The 19,729-nt window shown below is 40.0% G+C and overlaps 1 protein-coding gene across 1 annotated transcript in view; it reads left to right on the top strand.

Moving 5' to 3' along the window:
* Rps6ka5 (ribosomal protein S6 kinase A5) overlaps positions 1 to 19,729 on the top strand; it is a 157,953-nt gene that overhangs the window by 73,050 nt on the left and 65,174 nt on the right. The window lies entirely within an intron of this gene.

Consider the following 19,729-nt stretch of genomic DNA (forward strand, 5'->3'; position numbering starts at 1 on the left):
ATGTATTGATTTATTTTCTCACTCTGAGGTGGCTGGGCAGTTCTCTGCTGGTGTAGCGGCAGTTCACTCATGTACTGTACTTGGAAAGTTAGCTGGACTGGAAGAACCAGGGCATGCCTGGTGATTGTTGGCTAGGCCATTGTGCTTGTCCATATGGCCTCTCATTCTCCATTTCTTGGCAGTCTGAGGGTATTTCACGAGAACCACCAAAAGGCATACTAAAGTTCAAAAGACCTGAGTCTCATCCCTGGGCTCATACAGCTTCCCTATCAATCAGTATATGGCCAGCCTAGATACACATCGCTTTTTGCTTTTTCTTCCCTTCCCTTCCCTTCCCTTCCCTTCCCTTCCCTTCCCTTCCCTTCCCTTCCCTTCCCTTCCCTTCCCTTCCCTTCCCTTCCCTTCCCTTCCCTTCCCTTCCCTTCCCTTCCCTTCCCTTCCCTCCCCTCCCCTCCCCTCCCCTCCCCTCCCCTCCCCTCCCCTCCCCTCCCCTCCCCTCCCCTCCCCTCCCCTCCCCTCCCCTGCCCTCCCCCCCCCTCCCCTCCCCTCCCCTCCCTTTCCCTTTCCTTTTCCCATTCCCTTTCCCTTTCCCTTTCCCTTTTCCTTTCCCTTCCTTTTTTCTTCTCTTTTCTTTTGCAGTTTTAGGGTTCAAAATGCAGGCTTTGTGCTTGTGAGTCTGGTATTCTACCACTGAGCCACACTTCTACTGATCACTTTTAGGATATGGCAAGGTTAGGTAAGATCTGCCTGTTTTCAGGCTTCCTGTATTGCTGTGATGTATGCCACTGCATCCAGCTTCCCTCCATGGAGATGTAGTTTTACAAACCAGCTTGGGCTGGACTGGTACCCCAGTCCTTCCAATCTCAGCCTCCCACATATATTGGAAAAACAGGCATGCACCACTGTGCCCAGTAATGGGTTAAGAAAAGGTATTGAGAACTCTTCTGCCTGGGCTGGCCATGAACCACAACCCTCCTATTCTCAGCTTGTGTGTACTTTCTACTTGTGTGTGAAAAAACAAACAACAAGCTTGATTTCCAAATACCCTCCCATAGATGTTTGAACATTTTACTTAAATGTTTATCTATATTGGATAAGAGTGTCTGCTCTTCTAGAGCATACTTCCAAACTTCTAGATGTTTATCCTTATCAGATGAGGAGTAATGCCACATTATAGAATTAAGTTTATTTTTATTTTCTTCTGCTAAAGGAGTCTGAACATCTTTTTATATCTTTGTTCTCCCTTTCAATTTTTTGTTTGGTCCTGGCTGGCCTTGAACTTGTGATCCTTGAGCCTCAGCTTCCTAAGTGCTGGGATTACAGGGGTGTAATCCATCTGTCTCTCTTTATATCCTGAAGGAGCCATTTGTGTTTTTTTGAGAATTTTATTTGTACCATTTGCACATATTTTCTTCTCAATTTCAGAGACAATGTGATATGCATTGTAAATACTGCCACCTTTTCCATTTGTTTTTACAATGTAAAAATTTAAATTTAGCCGGGCGCTGGTGGCTCACGCCTGTAATCCTAGCTACTCAGGAGGCTGAGATCTGAGGATCGCGGTTCAAAGCCAGCCCGGGCAGGAGAGACTGTGAGACTCCTATCTCCAATAAACCACCAGAAAACCGGAAGTGGCGCTGTAGCTCAAGTGGTAGAGTGCTCGCCTTGAGCTGAAGAGCTGAGGGACAGCACCCAGGCCCAGAGTTCAAGCCCTGCCACCGACCAAAAAAAAAAAAAAAAAAATTTAAATTTATTTATAGAATTTACATTTAAAATTATTCTTATGGCTTATGTATTTTGCATCATAGATGAAAGACCTTTTCTTTTTTTTTTTTGGGTCCAGTTGTGGGGCGCTGTCCCTCAGCTCTTCAGCTCAAGGATAGCACTACCACTTGAGCCACAGTGCCACTTCCGGCTTTTTTCTTATGTGGTGCTGAGGAATCAAACCCAGGGCCTCATGCATGCAAGGCAAGCACTCTACCACTGAGCCACCTTCCCAGCCCTTGAAAGACCTTTTCTACTCTTAAGATGACCTTCTCTTCTCTTACTCTTAAGACCTTCATTACTCTCAAAAGGAATCCAACTGGTAATCCTATCTACTCAGGAGGCTAAGGATTACAATTTGAAGCCCACTTAAGCCAGGAAAGTCTGTGAGAGTCTTATATCCAATTACCCACTAAAAAGCCAGAGATGGAGTTGTGGCTCAACTAGAAGAACACTGAAAAAAGGAAGAGGGGTGGGGTGGGAGGAAGGGGAAAGGACAAAGAAATTCACTGCCTTTTTTCTTTTATAACTTGTGTGGTTTTAGTTTTTACATGGAGAATTTTTCTTGGAGTCTGACGTGAAATAAGGATCCATAAGTAGCCGCTTAGTTTTTTCAAATTATATAGTAAAAGTCTATGCTTGTCCTTTATTGTATATGTTTACGTCACTCTTTCTGTTCTGTTTGGTTTGCTGAATCATGTGCCAGTACCATGCTGTTTTATCTTGCCATGGTTTTACAGTATGTTTTGCTCTCTGGTAAGGCTGGTCCTTACTTTGACCCTTGTCTTTCATTGCTTATATTCAGAGCTTTGTGGAAGGTTCTTCTGCTGGTTGTTTTTCTATGTGAATTTTATTTTGTTTTAATTATTATTATTATTTTGTCAGTTGTGGGGCTTGAACTCTGGAACTAGGTGCTGTCCCTCAGCTCTTCAGCTCAAGGCAAGCGCTCTACCGCTTGAGCCATAGCACCATAACTCGTTTTCTGAGTGGTTTATTGGAGAGTAGAGTCTCACAGAGTTTCCTGCCCGGGCTGGCTTTGAACTGCGATCCTCAGATCTCAGCCTCCTGAATAGCTAGGGTTATAGACATGAGCCACCGATGCCCAGCTTCTATGTGAATTTTAAAAGCAAATTGTTTGGGTCTCTGAGAAAAAAAAAACACATTAGATTTTTTTTTTTTAAAGATTACCATTAAAAATTCACTGAGAAGTGATGTTTTTGTGATATTGGTTAGTCTTGTTCGGGAACATGGTGAATCTTTTTATATGGAAATCACTTTGTAGATATTCAGGGTTATTTTAACATTTTCTTTTTATCCGTGTTTCTTATTAAGTCAATCTTAAGTATCTTTTCATGTACTGCTATTCTAAATAGGGGCTTCTCTTCCACCATAGCTTGCAACTGATCATGTTCTGATAATTTTGTACTTTGCTATCTGAGGGTATGTTATCATCTTCCCACAGTGCTTATATCCTGCTCTGTGCTTTTTCAGCCTGACCCATGATGTCTTGTATACCACTTTTCTCTGCCTGTAGTTTTGCTTAGAGAGTAGGTCCAGAGACTTTTATAGTCATTCTTGATGTTTTGTTAAAGATGTCTTGAGAGTAGACTCGATTTAGGACTCAGTTGCCATCAGCTCCTACTGGTATTCATGGCTCAGTACAGAGTGCTAGATGGAGCTTATTCTAGTGGCATAAAAATTGCTTGGTTAGCATAGACTTTTCTGAGTAAGGTAATTATGATCACAGTGCTTTGCCAGATGCTTACTTGTGACATTTGCTTTTAGTAGCAGCTACGCAATAGACAAGCACTTCTAAAAGAACTGAGTGTGTGGCTGTTTACCCTGTGTGCTTTGTTTGGTTGTCTTCAACTTGTTTATACACTATCCACTGTTCTCTAGATCAGTAGGCAGTACTTTTTCCTCACAAGAAATGGACAGGATGGTAAATATTTCAAGTTTTGCAGGCCTCTAAGCTTGGTTAACCATGGATACTAGTAAACTAGTAAATGTGGTGGGATTCAAATAAAGTTTTACCTACAGAACTGGCAGTGTACTGGATTTTCCCTATGGGTTATAAATTGTTGACCTTTACTCTAAACCCATGTTCATTAAGTTACATACAGCATTAACGTCATTTTAGAATCTGTTTTAATTTATGTCTTAGGGCATCATATGGCTTTGATGGATTTTTTTCTTTATATTTCTTTATATTTTTTCTGAATCTTAAAACATGGACACCATATAACTTTTACAGACTTTTAAAGCTTTTACCCTACCCTACTTTTTTTTTTTTTGGTCTGGTCATAGGGCCTGAACTCTGGGCCTGGGCGCTGTCCCTCAGCTCTTCAGCTCAAGGCTAGTGCTCTACCACTTGAGCCACAGCGCCACTTCTGGCTTTTTCCTTTTTGCTTATGTGGTGCTTAGGAATCGAACCCAGGGCCTCATGCATGCAAGGCAAGCGCTCTACCACTGAGCCACCTTCTCAGCCCAACCCTACCCTACTTTTATAACCTTTTAAAGCTTTACCTTATGTCTTATAAGAGGCATAAAACATTTTGAGCTATTCTTTCTTAAAATTCATGTTCAACAAAAATGGATGGGAATTCTCTATGGGAAAATAATGTATTAAAAAACATCTTCTCTTATAGAGTCCTTGGTTTCTGTTAGTGATGATTTTTCGAAACAGCTCGTCTATGACTACATGTTGAGTGATAATCAGTAGAATTCAGACATTAAAGAAGGATGTTTTAAAAGTATTTATAAAGGTGATGCTAAAGATCATTTTCTCTAATGAATGCTACCCCAATTGTCATGAGTCATCCTTTCAAAAGGAGTTAAAAGATATTTAAAACATTGAAGCTTCACTTTTGAGTATTAGTTTCATCTCAGAAATTGGAAGGGTGGTAATACTGCTGAGATGGTAACAATGGTTCATGTGCATCATAGTTGCTGGTGTGACAGATTAGATAGAAACTGCAGGAACTTCTCTGCTTTTAAGTAATTATGAATAATTCATAGGCCAGATAGATATTCTCAGCTAGAGTGTTAAAATGGTTTAATTAGCTGGAAGGTTCCACCTTGGAAAGAAATGGGGTGTTGAAATAGAGTATGCGTAAATAAATATGAATATTGATCCTACATAAAATAAGTCAATAGTAAGGTTAGATGGCTAGAGGCCCACAGAGATGGTACTAGAAACAAACAGGTGGTTTTGAGTAAGTCATTCAAGCCTGATATAAAATGTAGTGGTATATCTGTTAGTTCTTTCTCCATATCCAAAGTACTCTAAATTCAGTGGCTTAATCCACCCACTTTGAGGGGCTCAGTGCTTATCCACAGGGGTACTTCTTAAATCATTCCCACTTTGCTCTTCTAGAAATTTTCTTTCTCCACCATCTTGGGGTTTGTACTCTGGGCCTCAAGCAAAGAGAAGAAGCAGGAAAGGGTCAGGGTCAAGATACACTCTTCAGAGGCACATCCCAGACACCTGCTTTCTCCAACCAGGTCCCACCACCCACAGTTCCAATAGTTTCCAGTTCCCAGTAGTCTATTCATATTTTGAACTCAGCAATGGATTAAACCATTGTTTAGGTCAGAACCCTTATGCCGTAATCCTCTCTAGAAATACTCACATAAGCCAAGTGCCAGTGGCTCATGCCTGTAATCCTACCTACTCAAGAGGCTGAGATCTGAGGATCACGGTTCAAAGCCAGCCCAAGCAGGAAAGTCTGTGCGACTCTTATCTCCAATTAACCACCAGAAAACAAGAAGTGGCGTTGTGGCTCAAGTGGTAGAGTGCTAGCCTTGAGCTGAAGAGCTGAGGGACAGCACCTAGGCTCAGAGTTCAAGCCCCATTGCATTAAAAAAAAAAAAAAAAAAAGGAAAAAAAGAAATACCTGCATAGACACACCTGCAGGTATGCTTCAATAATCTAGACTTTTCTCCATGCAATCAAGTTGACCATCAAAATTAACCATTGCAGTTTGAACTCTGTAGTCAGACTTTCAAACCAGTCTGATCCAGCCTGTGTTTCTCACTCAGTCTTCCTTTATTGTACTCTGCTAGCCATGCTGCAGTCCAGCTAAGTAATGATACTCCTCTGTGTGCATACATTTTTCTTTTCTTTCCCTGTTTGCAGAGTTCCCTTACTGAAAATCATCTTGATATTTCCTAGCTGAGGACCCTAGGTGCAGTATCTAATATCACTTGTCCTGTGTATGTCATTCCTGTGGCGTTGTGGACTTAAATGGAGTGATGTCTATGAAGTGCTTAGTGCCAGCCTAGTAGAAAGTGATCCATCGATGGTGTTTGTATTAAAAGAAAGCCTAGAAAAGTACAAGATGAAACTAGAACATCTTGTTGTGTGGCAGAAAGAAGAAAGTGCAATCAGTGGGGGTGGAGGAAAGCGAAACTTCCTCAAGTGCTGCCACAGAGAAGGAATGATGGAGTTACGAAATCACCACCTGATGCCGCCAAAACCAGTGGGTGAGAATTTGATGAAGAACAGGATATTTTTATATAGTCTGTATTTCCCTTCTCCACAATTCGCCACAGTCTGAAGGAAAACATAGTAACTTCACAATAGAGAAAGCTGGCAGACACCACGTTAATGACTGTACATTAACCACACAATCAAAGTGAATACCAGTGGTAGAAAAAACTAACATCCATATTTTCTGATACGACACAGGGGTGTTAAAAATCATTTCTCTGGTATTGTGAAACTATTTTATTATCACATATTAGTTGTTCAGAGACAGTTTTATACATGCATACAAAGTGCCCGATCAAACTCACCCGTCCACCATTCTCGCTCATCTCCTCTAACCTTTTTGAAATGATTTCAACCAGTTTTAGTGTTCTATTTTCATATATGGCATATAAAATACTCTTGGCATGGTAGTTTTAGGGTTTTTTTGGTGATACATGTTTGAACTAAGGACTTAGCCATGCTTTCAGCCTTTTTTCTGCTTTTGTTGTTGTTTGGTTAGTTGGTTTTGTTTTTGAGTGAGTGTCTTGGTTTTCCCTCAGGCCTTTCAGTCCTGCTGTGCCATATCCAGCTCTTGGTTGATTTGAAATTCTCTGGAACTTTTTGCCTCAAACTCAGGCCTCCCAGTCTCTACCTCAGGACTAGCTAGAACACAGGCATGAGCCTCCAGTGCCTGGCATTTCATAGAATTTGTTCCAAAAATTTATAACCTGTATCTGATCCTGAGAAATCGTCATATAAAGCCCAAACTGAGAGTTGGTCCACATAATAGAGAAAGCCTGTCATCTTCAAAGAAACCAAGCTCAAACAAGAAAGTAAGTTCCACACAAAAGATAGATGACCTTTAATGCATTGTATGATCATGAACAAAATCATAGACTGGAAAAGGAGTAGATGCACCTGGTGCCAGTGGCTCATGTCTGTAACCTTAGCACATCTGTAATGCACGTTTGCAATCCTAGCACATCTGTAATTGGAGGCTGAGACCTGAGGATCACAGTTTGAAGCCAGTCTGGGCAGAAAAGTCTATGAGACTTTTATCTCCAGTTAACCACCAAAAAGCCAGAAATGGAGCTGTGGCTCAAGTGGTAGAGCACTATCCTTGAGTGAGAAAGCGTGGAGCCTGTTCAAGCCCTAGTAACCGAGCATGTGTGCAAGTGCATGCATGCACACAGACACACAACACACACACATTAGTAAACGTAAAAATTATTGTTGAGCAGAGTCTGAATACGAAGTATAGATAAGGCAATAGTATTTTTGTCATAGCTAGAGGTCCTGATGTTGGTAATTATGCTATGGTTGAGTATAACAGAATGTCTAAGGATATGTACACTAAAGTATTCAGAAAAATACTCTACATCTCCAACATATTCTCAGCTGGTTCAGGTGAAATATATATGCATATACAACAGAGAGAGGATGAATAAACTAAAAGAAATGGAGAAAATGTAAATAACGTGTGTATTTTCATAATGAACTGTGTGGATTGCTTGTTCTGTTCTTACAATTTTTTGAAAGTTTGAAATTATATCGTTTGCTTTTTTTTTTGAAGTCCACACACAGGTAAGGCATTGTGACCTATGAAACCTTCTTTAGCAGTTCTTCCTTTCGGAGCCTCTTGAGATACAAGGGACTTCTTGTTGGCCTCCTTAGACTACACCACAAGCAGCTTCATAGCACTCTTCAGGCTTCCTGCTGTAGGCCTGTGGAACACAATGACAGGCTGTAGAACTGTGTTTTTCTCTAGAACTGTGTTTTTTTAAGTTTGTAGCTTTCTCTGCTCTGACTTTGTCCACATGGCTCACGCCTGTAATCCTAGCTACTCAGGAGGCTGAGATCTGAGGATCGCGGTTCAAAGCCAGCCCGGGCAGGAGAGACTGTGAGACTCCTATCTCCAATAAACCACCAGAAAACCGGAAGTGGCGCTGTAGCTCAAGTGGTAGAGCGCTCGCCTTGAGCTGAAGAGCTGAGGGACAGCACCCAGGCCCAGAGTTCAAGCCCCACGACCAACAAAATAAATAAATAAATAAAATAAAATAAATATGAAGGAAGATATAGAGATTACACATACTGATGATGTTTGAGGTTCTAGTCTCTGGTAGGAACCATGAAGGTAGGTCTCCTCTGTTGCCAAGTTCAGAGCCATCTGCTTTCACAGGCAGGTGGATTAAAAAGGACAGCTTCACAAGAAAAATTAAGAGTTTTGCAAGGATGTAGGTAATTCCCAAAGGTATGCCTAAGTCCTTTAAAAACAAACAAAACAAAAAAAAAAGCCATCACTGATTTTATTTCAAGACATAAATTTTATTACAAGATTTTATAAAAGGCATAAATTGCCATTTTTAAGTTCTACGATATTGAAAAAAATCTGTCACCAATCATTTTAGCTATCACATTAAAAATATTTAAAATTTGTTGTCTACTTACAGATTTAAAATAGATCTCAATGTGTCACCCCTGTAAATAAAATATTACTCTCAACTACTGGGACATTCTGAGTAGCCTTTCAAATTTTAACTGGGAAAAGCATAGTGAAGTGGTGTGACACAGTATTTAGAGTCATTGGCTCCATGCTACTGTCTTTTACATTTGAGAGACAGTAATGAATGGTAAGTAATTGTTTTGAGGCTGGTTAGCCAGGCCACTGCCTGGGAAGCCGGGAGGGAAGGCAGCTCAAGAGAGTGCGAACAGTCCAGCCATACAGCTCCGTTACCCTTGTTCTTCCACCTAGAATGATGCAGCTCTGGGTAACTTAGAACTTCTACAGGTTTCACTTTCCTCTGATGACTATTGTGTTTTCTTTGGAAATAAGACTTTTACTGGTGCATATTTTACAGTTGTTTGTAAGAATGAAATATTCCTAAATATAGGAGACACAAAATAAGTCTCCAGTCACTTCCTGGTCTCAGAAGCAGAGAGGATGTATTGAGATTCAGGTTTTAAAGGATGAAACTCTTGTTTAAGTCACTAGACTATTCAGGTTGGGGAGCACTGACTTGGGGGTGGTATAGCCACCGGTAGTGAGAAGTGTACACTGACAGTACCACTCAGCCCATTTTGTGTTGCAAAATCATAGAGGCAAGGGCTGAAAGAATAGCAGTCTCATGCTATTCCTGAGTTTTCCTATAGCAGAGAGACAATAAAAGAAAATCAGCTTAAGAAAAAATAAATTCTGTCTTGCAAGTTGCGCTAGAAATTGGCAGAAGAGGAGAATTTCCAGAAGTTAGATCCATAGTTTCACCTAAAAAGTATGAGCTGGAGGGCTGGAAAGTTGGCTCAGTGGTAGAGTGCTTGCCTCGCATGCATGAGGCCCTGGGTTCAATTCCTCAGCACCACGTAAGTAGAAAAAAGCCAGAAATGGTGCTGTGGCTCAAGTGGTAGAGCACTAGCCTTGAGCTGAAGAGCTGAGGGACAGCGCTGAGGCCCAGAGTTCAGACCCCACGACCGGACCCCAAAAAAAAAAAAGTACGAGCTGGTATGGATCAAGAGCTCTCCAGGCAGGTTGGGCCTTAAGTACTTCTAGTAGCCACAAGCAGTTTTCTCTCAGGTACATTTGTTCGGCATGAGTGGCTGTTTTAATGAGAAGAGATGTTATTTTATGTCCAGCATGTCAGGGTGTGAATGTTCTAGGAGCTAGGCTTCCCTGAGCTCTAAGGCCCAAGAGACCTCTCAGGTCAGGTCAGTGGGCCACTAGGGCCTCTGGCCCAGCATCTGCCTGCAGCCCCTGATTATGATGCTTTCTTTTGAGAGAAAGAAAATGTTCAAAATTCAGCTTAAATTGAACCAGTGGTGTTTTCCACATTGTGTCTTATTTGTTATTTCACTGCCCCGCAGAGTTGTTTTGAGTTTCCAGAACAAGTTCCAACTCCCCCAACAAGTGGCCTGAACCCCCGTGCTAGACAAAGAGGTGGAGCCAGGCTTACCACATTCTGTGGTAGTCATTGCTCCATTTCTCCCTTCTGAAGCTCCAGGGTTTACCAGTGTAGTTCTGATTACAGCTGGGCTCTACAATAGAACTGTTGGGAAGTGGACCCTGGATGGTGTGGACCCACTGGACAGGCTGTCTGTGTCCCTTGTGTCCATCAGTCAGCTCACTGGCCTATTTGTGAGCCAACCCCACCAGGACGTCCCCATTCAGGTTACAATGCTCATTCACTTTGTTTGGCTCACATTTCCTTAGAGAAACTTATTTCTGTGGTTTCTTTTTAGAAGATAAACAGTATATATATAGTATATATATTCTCTCTCTCTCTCTCTCTCTCTCTCTCTCTCTCTCTATATATATATATATATATATATATATACTTGCTACATGGTTCTGGGGGATGGAACTAACCACCACCCAGATATCCTTCAGCCTGTCGTAGGAGAAACATCAAAGCCGTGCATCCTCTTTTCCCAGAAGAGTGCTCATGTACTTACACATACTCAAAACATTTTCACATGATCTCAAGGAGTTTATGTGAAACATCTTCAGGATGGCTCATGGAACTTCTTAATGCTATGAAACCAGTCACAAGAAATCTATTTTTCTGGACCAGGCACAGTGGCTGTAATCATAGTAACTCTGGGATTATTGAAATTTGAGTCCAATCCCAACAAAAAGTTAGCAAGATCCCTGTCTCAACCAAAAGGTCTAATGTAGTAGTACACTTCTATAATCCTAGCCATGCGGGAGACAAAAGATTGAGAGCTGAAGCTGGCCCTGGGGAAAAAGTATAAAACTTTCATCTGAAAAATAAAGCCAAAGGGAGCATGAATCAAATTGTATAGTACTTACTTAGCAAGCATTGTACTCTGAGTTCAAATCCCAATATTGCCCCACCAAAAAACAATCTATTTCCCCCTCCCCCAAAGATCTCCCGTAGGGCTCTCTTACCAGTTTTGAAAGATACATAATTGGAGATAATGATAGTGACACATATTTATTGAGCTTTTATCATTTCTCAGTCACAGTGCATCCCTAAAATCCAGAAGAGTGCCCTTGACCTCCCCTTCTAAAGCTGTTGATCCCTCAGCCTTCCCCATACCACAATACACCACCTCCACCTCCAGCTCCAGCTTAGGCAAGGCTGTTGCTGTGTCTCCTAGCCACTGTTATCTCTCTCACCTGGTGTGCTGAAAGTGATCTTCCCATTCTTATCCTTCCTACTCTCAATACAGTATGCACAGCCATTGAGCCCATTGATAGGAAAGTCATGTCTCACCAGTCTGCTCCAGAGCCCTCTAGCAGCTTCGCATTTCATTCAGAGCAAACACTGGAGTCCTTCCAGTGGCATAAGCTCCAAGGGCCCTGCCCCTGATATGTGTTGTGCTCTCCTGGTATACGGAATAGACTGCAGGGCCTCTAGAGCCTGGTCCACTGCCCTAACTCACTTCCTTTTGCAACCTTGCCCCTTCTACCACTTTCCTTCATTCACTCTCCCATAGCTACTAATAGCTTCTTTCTGATGGTGCATCAGGCCTGATCCTTCCTCTGGGCCTTTGCAATGATTGGTATTTCTGCTTGGAACAGTCTTCCCCCAAATATCTCCTTAGATGGCCTATGCCATCTATCCTCATTGAAATTGAATTCTTGTCTCTACACGGGCAGTCCCTGCCCCCTTCTATCTCTTCCATTTTTCCATAGTAATCCTTACTTCCTGGCATATAATAATACCTAATTTACTTAGTTTCTTTCTTCTTTCTGGATTTCAAGCTTCACTAAAGTGGAGATTTTTTAAATTATTATTCAGTGCTTTGTGTGTAAAAAAAAAATGATTGGCATATAATAAGAACCCAGATGGTTGCAAAATGAAATGGACAAACCCTAGAAAGCAATAATATTTTTCTTTTTCTAGTATGGATTTGTATCCAGAGTGATTAAGCATCTTACTCAGTGATGCACAGCTGATAAAGGATAGAGGGCTGCCATATTTGGAATGTCTGATATCAAAGACCTGTGCTCTTAGTTACTACATTTGCCTTCCCTTATACAAATAAATATATTTTTCTTTAAGAATATGCAAAATAGGAGGTAAAAAATGTAGTCCAGAAGTGGTAACCTTACAAGGCTTTGGGGACTTACAAGTTTGGGACTAACCGAATAACTACAAGTTGTGGAAGAGGGAAGAAGAGATCAGGGAAAGAAGGATTCTGTGACTATGTGGAGAGACAGTCTTAGGTAGCCTGGATGAGAACAATTCTTGAGGCTGAAGGAACTGACAAAGATTTCAGCAGTCCCTCAACTCATGGGACAGACTTGGAATAGATCCTCCTGAGGTGTGTGGATACTTCTAAGAAGGGTTATGCCTGAGTAGCCAGTAATACATCCCCAGAGTCAGAATAAATGATCGGCTGAGACAGTTGGGCACCTCCCATTGGGCACAGAACAAGTCCCCAAGTGCAGCACATATTTTGTGCTTTCATAGATAAGCCACAAAAGGCCATATACAGCTCCCAAATTAAAACTACAGCAGCTAACACAGGTGCAAGCAAAAGTCAGTACCTGCCAACAACCTGCCTTTTCCTAGTGACAAAGCTGCCTGCAAGGAACCTCAGACAGACACGAACACTTGCAAGTCTAAATTCTTTATTTACATGAAGGACCTGAATGAGAACCTTGGACAGGAATTAATCTGCTAGATGCCTTTTGGGAATTGCTCTTAGTAAGAACTATGTCTCTGATCTTGGTCTGCAGATGTCCCAGTGGAAGCCTTGACCAAAATTTTCTAATCTGGTTTCTACCATTTCTGGATCCAAGAACTCAGTCTTCAGATACATTAACACAGTTTAAAGCAGTTGAATAAAACAGGAAACCATGAACTCATTCAGATAGAAATAAATTGATAGTTTGATAGGGTTAGAAGAATTACATAGTTTCAAACTACTTTTCCAAAATTGTCCATTATAGAGATGAGATATGCACTCTCTATGATGAAGCAAAAGAGATACCATCTTCATTGAATGACCGAAATAAAACTCATAGATCATAGAATGACTTGAGAAGCAGGTACAAGAACAGTGTCACTGCCACTTTTTCCTCCCAAAGATGCTCACTGTGTGAGAGGAACTCATTTTCAAGCTAGTTTACAAAATTAACAATTTTTAAGTTTCAAAAACATCAAGGTTATGCCAGGCAAGGGAAGACTGAGAGACATTGTTACAAATTAGAGAAAATAGATAGTCATCTGACCCTGACATTTGATTCTGAATTGGATCTGTTCGCTTATAAAAGATATTTAGAGAACAGTTTTGATGACTTGAATTTAGACCTGAGGATTAGATGGTAATAATATTGTCATGTTAATTTTCTGATCTTTTAATGACTATGTAGTGGTATGGAATACACAAAACGGGGCTGGTGGGTTAAATGGTTCAAGAATTCTATGTAATGCACTTGTATCTTTGCTATAAATTTATTACTGCTTCAGAATAAAAGCAAAAAAGGTATAAATGTATTTCTATACACTGGCATACAATAATTGTAAAGTAAAATTTAAATATCCTTTGTAGTATATTTTTTAAAACATAAAATACTTGGTAATAAATTTGCTCTATAAATTAGAGTACACTACTGAGAGAAATTAAATAAAACCTTCATGTTACAGTTACAACACATATATGGTGGGAAAACTCAATATTCTAAAATTTTACTTGTCTCCAAAATGAGCTTTAGAAATAAAATTGCTGAAATAACACCCAAGCAGGTTGTTGTAAAAAACAGATACAGAGAAGCTGTTCTAGAATTCCTATATAAAAGAAAGTGGACAGAACCATTTAAATGTTTAACAAGAGAGAGTGGGAAATACTTAAGCTGAGAGTCTAGAGGCTCCCTCCACTGCCCGTTCCTAGAACACAGGGGCCATCTGCTCAGTAAGCTGAGCATAGGAAGTTCTGATCACTACAGCTGTACTCTGATTAGGGAGTGAGGATCCCATCCTTTAAGAGGCAAGCTGGGAAGACCGGAGACTGCTGCCCTTCCTCAGCATCTGCTAAGAAAATAAGAATGTGATTCCATGAAGGGAGTCACTGTCCTCACTCTCAATTCTAGAGCAGTGGCTCAGAGATGTTTTTCCCAGGGGGAGAGGTGGTTCAGAAAACAGAGTGACCTTACTAAAAAGATTGGGCTACCTTTGGTGGATCATAGTGGTATGGTGTATGTAATTAAGAGGAGGTTGGTGTCTTCATTAGAGCAACAAGTTAAATGTGAACAATGAAGAGCTGTCCTGGAGTCAGCGTAAAACTCAAACTCTGGCCTCTAACTACCCCTTGCAGAGGCCTGAGTTTATTGGATCAGATTTGGTTGGACTGGAGTAATTGATTCCTCCGAGCATGATGGAAAACAACAGAACAACAAACAAACCAGCAATTAGTGGAGCCTGACAACTGGTTGTAATACTAGCAGAGGCAGACAGCATGGCCAGCAGGGAAAGAGAGAAGAACCCACTGGAACCGTTGTTCAGATATTGAAGGCTTTGTTCTCTGAGGAGCAACATTGGAGGCTCCACACTGCATATAAAATAGACTTTACTAAAATAACTAGGCCAAGTTATTAAGTAAGGAAGACAGAACAATTAAAAAAAAAACAAAACAGAGGTGGAGGGTGGGATGTTGAAATCAGATCATTTGAATCCTCCCAAGCAAGAACAGAATAAAAATTGGTAGCTCGGAAGACTACTCAAAAAATTTATAAATATGGGGCTGGGAAGGTGGCTCAGTGGTAGAGTGCTTGCCTTGCATGCCTGAGGCCCTAGGTTCGATTCCTCAGCACCACATAAGCAAAAAAGAAAAAAAAGCCGCAAGTGGCGCTATAGCTCTAGTGGTAGAGTGCTAGCCTTGAGCTGAAGAGCTGAGGGACAGCGCCCAGGCCCAGAGTTCAGGCCCCATGACCAGAAAAAAAGAAAGAAAGAAAAGAAAAATTTACAAATATGTAGTTGTTCTCTCTTCTAAAAGATAAAAATATATAAAGTAATAACTGTAATATTATGTATTGTTAGGTGTGCAATAGGTAGTTGTTCCTCAGCGTGCATGGGGGATGATTTCAAGATCTACCTCTACCTGCAGACCAGAAACCACAATGGTTCAGTCTCTTACATAAATTGGTGCAAAGGATTACATATAACTTATGTACATCCTATTATATACTTTACATCATCTTTTGATTCCTTATGATACCTAACACAATATAAATGCTTTGTAAATAGTTGTCATATATTATTGTTAAAGGACTAGGGACAAGAAAATAGTCTCTATGAGTTCAGCACACATTCTTTCCCAAAATCTGTTAGTCTGCAGTTGATTCAATCAATGAATGTGGATACAAAGAGCCAGTGGTGAATAGTTACACTATGTCTCACATTAATATCACAGAAAGGAAGAGGAGAGCAGAAAGCTGAATAGACGTAAAGTTTCTATATATCACTAAAGTTAAATTAGCATAAATCTTACGCTATTGTATGTTAACAGTATACAGCAAGTTGTATAGCAACTACTAATAAAATAATGTAAAAGTTCATTAAAGGAATTAGTATGTTATACTATAAGACATTCACTTAATGAAAGGTAAGGAAATAAAGGGAAAGAAACAGAAGAATACATGAGATGTTAATAAATAATAAAAAAGGAAGTGGCGCTGTGGCTCAAGCAGTAGAGCGCTCGCCTTGGGCTGAAGAGCGCAGGGACAGCGCCCAAGCCCAGAGTTCAAGCCCCACGACTGGCAAAAAATAAATAAATAACAAAAACGTAAAATGGCAAATATAAATCTACCTATAATTAATAAAATGTTAGATATGAATAGTTATATATTATTCCAGCCAAAGAGCAGAAATTTTCAGACCTGGGGTAAAAGACCCAACTATAGACTATTTAAGGAGATACACTATGTATTCAAATATACCAAAGGGGGAAAGGATGAAAAGAGATACATCATGCAAACAGCAGTTACCAGAAAGTTGGAGTGATTATACTAGTAACAGATAAAATAGGCACAAAACAACAAAAGTTTACTAGAGATTAAATGGAACATTTTATGATCAGAAGGACCAACCCATTAGAAAAATGATTGTAAACATATGAGTACCTTACAACATAGGCCCACATGGATAGACATGCAAAAGTGGAAAGAAGTAGAAGAGGAAATAGACAATTAAACAATGACATCCTATTTCAATAAAATGTAAACCTAACTAATAAAAATATCAACAAGGAAAAAAAAGAATTGATCAACACTCTAAACCACTTAGATGTTACAGATACATAATAGAACTTTCTAAACAACAGCAGCAGAATACATGTTTTTTTACAGGTACACATAAAATATTCTTTAGGATAGACAACATTTCAACCCATAAATCACCAACATATTCAAGGTTAAGATCATAAAAAGTATATTGTTTGACCTTAACTATGTTGTCTCAGTAAGACTAGAAATCAGTAACAAAGAAATTTTAGTTATTCACAGCTATTATGTGCAAATTAAACAATCTAGTACTAAAATAAACAGTGTTGAAGAAGTAAAAGAATACTTTAGAGAAAATAAAGACACTACAGAATATTTCTAAAGTAATGCTTGCTTAGTGGGAAAACATAACCAGTTTTTTTTAAAAAAAGGAAAATCGCAAACCAATTCAATTTTCTACCCTAAGACATCACAAAAAGAACAACAAGCTGGACACCAATGACTCCATGACAGTAATTCTGGTTATTCAGGAGCTGATATCTAAGGATTGTGTTTTGAAGCCAGCTCAGGCAGGAAAAGTACCATGATTCCCTCCCCTACCTCCACCTCCCTCCCTATATGTACCTCTGAGTAGCTAGGATTGCAGGAGTAAACCACCACACACTCAACCTCTAAAAGAGTTTTGAAAAGGAAGAATAAAGTTAGAAACTCACACCTCATAATTTCAAATTTTATTCCTAGCCAGGGTTAGTCGTGTGCACCCGTAGTCCTAGCTGTTGGGAGACTGAGGAAGGAAGATTGTTGCAGTACAGTTCACGGTCTCAGTGTTAAACAGGAAAAAAAATTTAAACAAAAACTGACTGAAAAGCTATAAGAATTGAGAAACATGTGACTGGTGTAAGAATGGACATTTAGATGAATGTAGATCTGTAGGATAGAATTGGGAGTCCAGAAATCCTCACATTTACAGTCAACTAGTTTTTCAGCAAGAGACAATGTGGAAAGAACACTCTCTTCAACAAATGGTGTTGCAACAACCAGATAGCTATATGCAAAAAAAAAAAAAAAGTATAAATTTGGGCCTTACTTCATAACACAAACAAAAGTTAATTCAAAACATTTGGGTACTTTTTTGTGTGTGACATTGGGTTTGACAGTGGGTTCTTAGACCAGGCACCAGAAGCACAAGGAATTAAAGAAATGATGAGATCATTTGGAATACGGGGATATAGTGAGTAATGAGAATGTTGTCCAGTTGATTATGATGGCTGTACAACTCACTAAAGACAATTGGTTTTATACATCAAGTGGGTGAATATCATGAGATTGGAGATAAGTCTCAGATGAAAGTGAAAATCCAACTAGGCAACAAAACCTTACAACAGAAGTTGTAAAAAGGTTCGTAGATGGTAGAGTGACATCACAGATAGAGGGAACAAATGCTTAGCTCTTCACAGGAATTACTACCAGCACCTCCTGCCTCTGCCTGCAAGTACCACTGACCTCATTCACCAGGATACTCTTGGACAGTCTCAGTATCAGCTTTACCACTGTGGTTGCCTGGATCCTTGAACAGTTTGCTGTTCACAGGCCTGCACCTGTAGAAAATGCTGCTGTTTTTTGAATATCAGGTTCTTATGCTATCAAGTCAGCCTATTTCAAAGTAGGAGATAGTTTACTTGACACTGTAAGTTTGTCTCCTTAAATGTATACTTTTCCTCTGTCTCTCCACTAAGTGAAAATTAAGCACCTTCCATGTTCTAAGGAACAGTATTCCATAAGTAGTTGTTATTCCTGTTTAATAAGAGTTGAAGAACAGACATCTTCAATTTGTTCAAGGCAGGACATGAGTGGAGCCATCTAATCTATCAGTTACACAATCTTCTGTGTCACATTGCCTCTGGGGACACTAATGGATTTTTAAATTGCATATTAATTTTTTTGAGTTTCAGTGATTGTTTTCAGAGACCCTACATAACATCCAACATAAGGAGTTTTTATTCCGTTAATTAGCACCGTGTGCATCTATTGTTTACTGCGTGCAGGCACTTACCTGTTGATCCTCATTCTTAAAAAGCCTGTTTGGCAGATAAAACAAGTGTGCAAGAAAACATTTGCAGAAAAGCAAGACAGTTGCAGTGGCCCAAGTCTTTAATAACTGGTGTGATAACATTTGAGGAAGAGATGGACTCTCTGTGAAGTGGCTATTTGAAGTCTGATTCAGTTGCACCTGCTCTCGGGGACTTGAAGTTAAGTGGGCAATGTAAAAGAAAAACATGTTATCTTTCTGAAAACTATGTGTTTTGGCCTCTGGAAGTGCCTTTTTTATTCTGGTAAACTTTACCTCTGTTCTGTATGCCAGCCCTGGGGCTTGAACTCCTGGCCTGGGAGCTGATTGTGAGTTTTTTCATTCAAGGCTAACACTCTACCACTTGAGCTACAGCTCTACTTCTGCTTTTTGGTGGTTAATTGGAGATAAGAGTCTCTCTAACCTTCCTACCTAGGCTGGCCTTGAACCCTTATCCTCTGATCTTAGCCTCTTGAGTTTCTAAGATTCCAGGCATGAGACACTGGTGTCTGGCTAACTTTACTATTCTTAGTGAGTTTTGCTGTCATATTCACTAAAAAGGAAAAAAAATATTTTTGTCATTTGGCTTTGTGTTATCAAATTGAAATAAACTCAACAAGTAAATATACCAGGATACTCACTTTTCAGATTTTTCAGAAGAAAAGCTTATTTGACATCTCTGATTCTTCTAAATATAAATTGTTTCTCATCCAGATGTGCTGTATTATAGCCGTGTTTAGTCTCTGGTGAAACTGTAGTTTAAGGTGTGTGTGTGTGTGTGTGTGTGTGTGTGTCTGTGTCTGTGTCTGTGTGTCTGTCTGTCTATGTGTCTGTGTGTATGCCAGTACTAGGGCTTGAACTCAGAGCCTGAGTGTTGCCTTAACTTCTTTGCTCAGGCTGGTGTTCTACAACTTGAGCCCCAGCTCTACTTCCAGCTTTTTTGGTAGTTTGAGATAAAAATCTCCTGAGTAGCTAGGATTACAGATGTGAACCACCAATGCCTAGCTAGTTTAGGTTAAGTTTTTAGGGTGTTTTTTTTTTGCAAAAAAGTTTATTTTATAATTTAGGACAATTTCTAAAGTTATAATTCATATCATTGTTACATAAAGTAGTATTGAGTTATCCATTTTTATGATGCCTTATCAGAGCCAATTAATAACCTAATTGTTTTGTTTTGTTTTGCTGATCCTGGGGCTTGAACTCTGGGCCTACGTGCTGTCCCTGAGCTCCTTTTTTGCTCAAAGCT

Source organism: Dipodomys spectabilis, unplaced genomic scaffold (assembly GCF_019054845.1).
Source record: "Dipodomys spectabilis isolate Male_0828 unplaced genomic scaffold, ASM1905484v1 ptg000157l, whole genome shotgun sequence".
In the NCBI taxonomy this organism is placed as follows: Eukaryota; Metazoa; Chordata; class Mammalia; order Rodentia; family Heteromyidae; genus Dipodomys; species Dipodomys spectabilis.